The sequence below is a fragment of the Chrysochloris asiatica genome, unplaced genomic scaffold (assembly GCF_000296735.1).
Source record: "Chrysochloris asiatica unplaced genomic scaffold, ChrAsi1.0 scaffold00027, whole genome shotgun sequence".
Taxonomy (NCBI): Eukaryota; Metazoa; Chordata; class Mammalia; order Afrosoricida; family Chrysochloridae; genus Chrysochloris; species Chrysochloris asiatica.
In genome coordinates, this window is record NW_006408545.1 from 43,540 (window position 1) to 50,135 (window position 6,596).

General features: G+C 36.9%; 1 pseudogene; it reads left to right on the plus strand.

Moving 5' to 3' along the window:
• The first annotated feature begins 3,683 nt into the window (after positions 1 to 3,683).
• Positions 3,684 to 4,520, plus strand: LOC102824041 (annotated as a pseudogene).
• Positions 4,521 to 6,596: the final 2,076 nt, after the last annotated feature.

The window sequence follows — 6,596 nt, forward strand, 5'->3', positions numbered from 1 at the left end:
ACTAAACATGATACCCTTCTCCAGCAACTGGTCCCTCCTGACAATTTGTCCGAAGTATGAGAGAAAAAGTTTGGCCATCTTGGCCTCCAAGGAGCAGTCTGGTTGCAATTCTTCCAAAATGGATCTGTTGGTTCTATGGGCAGCCCATGGCACTTTCAATATACTCCCCCAAAAACAAAACTCAAAAGCATCAATTCTTCTACGGTCTTCCTTATTCACTGTCCAGCTTTCACATGCATATGAGGTTATTGAAAATACCATGGCTTGGGTCAGGTGCACCTTGGTCCTGAAGCTGACATCTTTGCTCTTCAACACTGTAAAAAGTTCTTGTGCAGTAGATTTGCTGCTTGACTGCTGCTTCCATGAGTGTTGATAGTTGATCCAAAAAGAATGAACTCCTTGACAACTTCAATCATTTCTCCATTGATATGAATGTTGTTTATTCGTCCAGTGGTAACTTGAGATACTTACTGATAAAGATCAAAGACTACAACATGCAGTATAGATTGTACCTCAAAGCAAAAATCTTCACTACTGGACCAATAAATAACATCAGAGTAAACAGAAAAAAAGAGTTATATTGTCAAAGACTTCATTTTGCTTGTATCTATAATTAATGCTCATGGAAGTAGCAACCAAGAAGTAAAAAGACATTAGGCAAATCTCCTTCCAGAGACCCTTTTAAAACATTAAAACTGTCAGTTTGTGGCAGATGACTGACACAAGCCATGGTATTTTCAATCGCATCATCTGCATGTGAAAGTTGGACAATGAATACAGCAGATCATCGAAGAATCAATGAAAGTGAATTATAGTGTTGGAGGAGAATTTTCAAAGCACCATGGAAACAGAAGAAATAAATCTGTGTTGGAAAAAATACAACCTTAGAAGCAAAGATGGCGATACTTCTTTTTGCATACTTTGTATATGTTTCCAGGAGGGATCAGTCCCTGGAGAAGGACATCATGCTTGTAAAGCGGAGGATCAGTGAAAAAGAGTAAGACCTCCAATAAGATGGATTGAAACAGTGTCAGCAACAACAGGCTCAAACAGAACAACAATTGTTGGGATGGTGCATTAGGTAATGTTTCATTCTACTGTGCATAAGGTCACTTTGAGTCTGAACCATCATGAGTGCACCTAGCAACAACAACATTACAGTGCTGGAGGAGTTCTGGTGGTGCAGTGGTTAAAGTTCTCAACTACTAAGAAAAGGTCGGTGGTTGGAACCCACCACCTGCTCCATGGAAGAAATGTGGCAGTCTGCTTCCATGAAGATTTACAACTTTTGAAACTCTCTAAGGCAATTCTATTCTGTTTTATAGGGTTACTAGAAGTTGGAACTGACTGGAAATTCAGTGTGTTTGGTGGATTTATAGTGCTGGATATCAAGGAATATGGTAGGGAATAGCACTGAGTCATAGTAAAACGGAGGAGGTTTCCAGAAAAATATTTTGAGGCCCAGATGGAAAAACATCAGATACCAAAATAAAACACTATTGTTAGGGATACAGATATAAAAATGTGTTTTCATGGACAAACACTTTTCTGTCTTCAATATTTATCCTTTCTTATTTTGCAAAGTTCTAAAAGTCTACTAAACAAACACTTGCTCAGAAAGATACCAATAAGCTCTCAAGATACCAACTTTAAATTAAACTGGTCTGTGAAACTAACTACATTAGAGTTATTCAAATGATGAATAATATGAAAGTCAATGCATTATAGTTTCTGAACACTTCTTTATTAACTGCTATGATGGTCAACAATTTTAAATCTCTCAAAATCTGCTAATATATGCTATGTTTTAAATTTTGTCATTTTATTTCTAATGATTAAAATGAAATAAAACTCATTTAGTGAATCTATTTTATAAAATAATACTTTCTGAATGTTTGATTCAATGAGCACTTACATAGTTTTTTAAATCTTTATTTATGGTCTATAGTGTTTAAAATACCCCAATATAGTTTGTATGCATGTATACACACAAAGAAAGAAACCAAATTAAAAAATAAGAAATTACTGGGGAAAATTTACAATGACTGTTTCTGCTCTTATTTTGGTTTTGTAAGATCTTTGTCAACTTCTAAAAAACTGATAAAAAAAGCAAAGTAAAATGTTAAATTACTGGGTAAAAGAGCATTATTTATTACTTAGAAATTGAACTGCTGGTTGTGGTCAAAAGATAAAAGCATTTTGTTTTTACTCAACACTTATTTAAAGTGATCAGTATGGTGTTTTAGGCTCAAGAAAGGCACTGCCTTATTAGCTAATTAAGGTTGATTTGATATCTACTGTACTGTAGTCTCCTTAACCCAAATTTTTATACCTCCTCATTTTGAAATCTACAAGCCAGAGACACTGATATAAATAGGAGGCATGCTCATTACTTCAGAAGCTGCATTAAATGTATATAGCTTGATGTAATGTTATGTAGTGCAAGCTGCACTGAAGGCAAAAACAAGACTCCAGAAATTGATGGAATACCATCTATAATGTTTCAACAAATTGATGCAGCACTAGAAGCACTCATTCTTTTGTGCCAAGAAATTTGGAAGACAGCTAACTGGTCAACTGATTGGAAAAGACCATATTGTGCCCATTTCAAAGAAAGGTGACCCAACAGAATTGGGAAATTGTCCAACAATGTCATTGATATCACATACAAGTAAAATTCTGAAAATTATGAAAAATGGTTTCAGCAGCATATCCACAAGGAGTTGTCAGAAAGTCAAGCCTTATTCAGAATAGGAAATGAAATGAGGGTTATTATCAATGATTTCAGATGGATTTGGGCTAAAAGCAGAGAATACCAGAAAGATGTTTAGGTGCTTTTTACTGATTATGCAAAGGAATAATTATAATAAACTGTTTACAACATTGTGGGGAATGGGAATTCCAGAATACTTCATGGTATTCATGTGGAATCAGTACATAAACCAAGAGGCAGTCATAAGAACTGAACAATACATACTGAATGATTTAAAATAGGAAAAGTGTGTGTCAGGGTTGTATCCTTTCACCATACTTACTCAGTCTGAAAGCTGAACTAATCCTAGAAAATGAACTTTAGGAAGAAGAATGTGGTATCAGGATTGGAAGTACATTCATTGTTTTGTTTGTTAAGTGTTGTCAAGTTATTTCTAATTCATAGTGACCCTATATAGGGTTCCCAACACTGTAAATCTTTGTGGGAACAGAAAATCTAATTTTTCTCTCACAGAGCAATTAGTGGGCTCCAATCGCCAACCTTATAGTTAGCAGTCTAGTGTTTATTCTACAGAGCCACTGCACTCCTGAAGGCTCATTGCTGTTGTTAAGTGCTGTTGAGTCAATTCCAATGCATAGCGAAATTTAGGATCATCAAGAGGGAAGAGCATGAGCAGACACTGACCAGAGAAGAAGCAACACCGGAGACTGAAGCAGAAGTCATAATGAAGTTATTTATTTAAGCCATCTCCTGTCACAAACAAAGGGATGGAAGATCAATGTCATCATTTGATAACAAGTAAAGAAGGAGAAACTTCAGGAAATCCTTAAAATGTTGCATAAAAGGAAAAAACAAAACAAAACAAAAAAAAACAAAAAACGCTCAGGCTATTTTAACACATGAGAAGGAGAGAGTGATATTGTGTAAGACTGTAAATAGATTGTTGTATCAGAATATATATATATAAAAGCATGAATTCCTGAAGGAAGAGGAACAGCTGCAACTGCAGTTACTAGAAAAGGAGGAAAGCAAGAACTTGAAGAAACCGATGAACAATGAGCTCCACTAGACCCAACAAATCAGAAGCCTAGAAAAATGATTGGCCAGATAGAGCCCACGTGTCAAAATTCAAGTATCAAGTTATTTGAGAAGTGAGTCATTCTTGCATCAGTGCCCAGAGGCCACTACCACTGAACAGAGTTTGTGCTGAGTCACAGGAATGAGGGAGATGCTAAGAATATTCAGCATGGTCATCACTCTGAATCCACACACAGCCAATGCCTTTCTGGTCCTTTCTGGTGATCTGAAAAGTATTACACATGGAGGAATCAGAGAGCAGTTACCTGACAACCCAGAAAGATTTGACTAATCTGCAACTGTGATGGGTGCTCCAATCTTCACCGGTAAGAGACACTGTTGTGAGGTGGAAGTAGGAAGCAAGACAGAGTGGGAAGTGAGCATCTGCAAGGACTCAATGAGCAGAAAGGGGAACTCCCCAAAGCCCCCAGGGGACCTCTTCTCACTTATCAGTTTAAAGATTAGAGATGATTTTCTCTAATAGTCTTAGGGTCTCATCACCTTTAAAACATGTCAACATGTCAGAAAGTGTGTACATGAGGTTGATGTTTTCTTAGACTATGAATCTGGACATGTAGCATTCTACAATGGGACAGATGAGTCCCTCGTCTATAGTCTCCCTCCAGCCTCTTTTGAAGGAGCTCTGAGACCTATCTTTTCCCTTTGTCTGCCAAATGACGGGACAGACACAGACCCTCTTACCATCTGCACACCGAATAGCCATGCCTGATGGAGATGCCTCTGAACCTTCTCTGAGAATGAGGTTTAGTACTAACAGATGACTAATAATTAAAAAGAGTTATATGTCGACAGTATTTACATCAGATGAACCAGAAGAAAAGCCCTCCCTGCAAAATAATTTCTATTAACTTCAGTCCACAATAGCAGCCAATACAGACAAACAACACCAATCAGGAGAATGCAGATTACATTCTGTGCCTTTCACCAAATTCATTATCTATACTACCCTATATATGTGCTAGTCACTAAAAGGAAAGAGGTAGAACTATGGCTTATTAACCTGAGTCCCATTGCCTTAGGCCAGTTATATAAATATATGTCATTTTTTAAAAAATCTGAAAGAATTTCCATTTTTCTGAGCATACATGTTGAAATTGAGATATCATCAAGGACATCAAGGACATTTTCCAATGAGACAAAACCTGCTTCATGCCACAGTATCAGTTCAGAGCAATCACATGCATATGGTGAAACTGTTTCCCAAAACATCCTAAAATATTCATTGTCTCACTGAGGGTAAGATTCAGGAAGAGGTTTTGTCAACTGTGCAGCCTGGTAGTCCCATACAATAAACACTGGTCTGTGACAACAGCAACAATTGCAATGTAAAGAAACCAAAATCCTCACCATTGGACCAATAAATAACCTCATGATAAATAGAGAAAAGATTGAAATTGTCAAATATTTCATTTTGCTGGGATCCACTATCAACACTCATGGAAGCAGTAGTCAAGGAATAAAATGATGTATTATTGCATTAGGCAAATCTGCTGCACAAGACCTCTTTAAAATATTCCAGAGCAAAGGTGTCATTTTGAGGACTAAGGTGTGCCAGACCCAAGTCATGGTATTTTCAATAACCTCATATGCATGTGAAAGTTGGACAATGAATAAGGAAGACTATAGAAGAATTGAAACATTTGAGTTACGGTGTTGAAGAAGACTATCAACAGTCCCACGGACTGCCAGAAGAACATACAAATCATTCTTGGAAGAAGTACAAACAGAATGCTCCTTACAAGCCAGAATGGCTAGACTTCATCTCTCATACTTCAGACATTGTATCAGGAGGGACCAGTCTCTGGAGAAAAACACCATATTCGGTTAAGTGGAGGAAGTTCCCCAATTAAATGGATTGGCACAGTGGTAGCAATAATGGACTCAAATGTAACAATGATTGTTAGGATGGTTCAAGACCATGCAATGCTTTATTCTGTTGTGCATAGAGTCACTGTGAGTCAGAACCAACCCAACAGAACCTAATGACAATAACAACATTAGTATCAATCAGTGTCATGTACACAGGGTGTGGTGGTTAGGAAAACTGAAACTTGCCCAAACTTTGACCACACCTTGCTATGTGATCAGTAGATATCTTTGAGTATAAGTTTTCTTATCTAGAAAGCAATGTTATTGAATTGAGAGATCTAAATGCACTTCAATCATCTAGTCTATGATTCTGAAAGTTCCTACCTGTCTTTACTGAGTAGTATCATTTATAAAAAATTCTACCTCAATTTTTTAAATCATCATAGATTTTCCCATGAAGGCAGTGATGGTTCATTGGTAGAATTCTTCTCTTTTTTAAAAACTTTTTATTGTGAATTGAGTTAAAAATTACAGAGCAGATCATCAGTTTTATATTTTAAAAAATCATAGACTTCATTTCATTTCAGTGGTTACAATCCCCTCAATGTAACATCAATTAACACACTTCCTCTCTGTGATTCTTGTTTCCAGTTCACCTACTTTTCCAACTCTTCTGGATTATGTCTTTAGGTAAATGCTGTTGTTTAATCTTGAATTGTTGACCATTCATTGTTAGAATGCTTGTCTTCCATTTAGTAGACCTGGGTCTGATGCCTGGCCACTGCACCTCATGTGCAACCACCACCTGTCTGTCCGTGGAGGCTTTTGTGTTGCTATGATGCAGAACAAGATTTCAGCAGAGCATCCAGACTAAGACAGACTAGGGATAAAAGCCTGGTTATCTACTTCCAAAACTCAGTCAATGAAAACCTTATGGACCATAATGGTTTTATCTTGTTGTGCTTGAGTTCTCTAT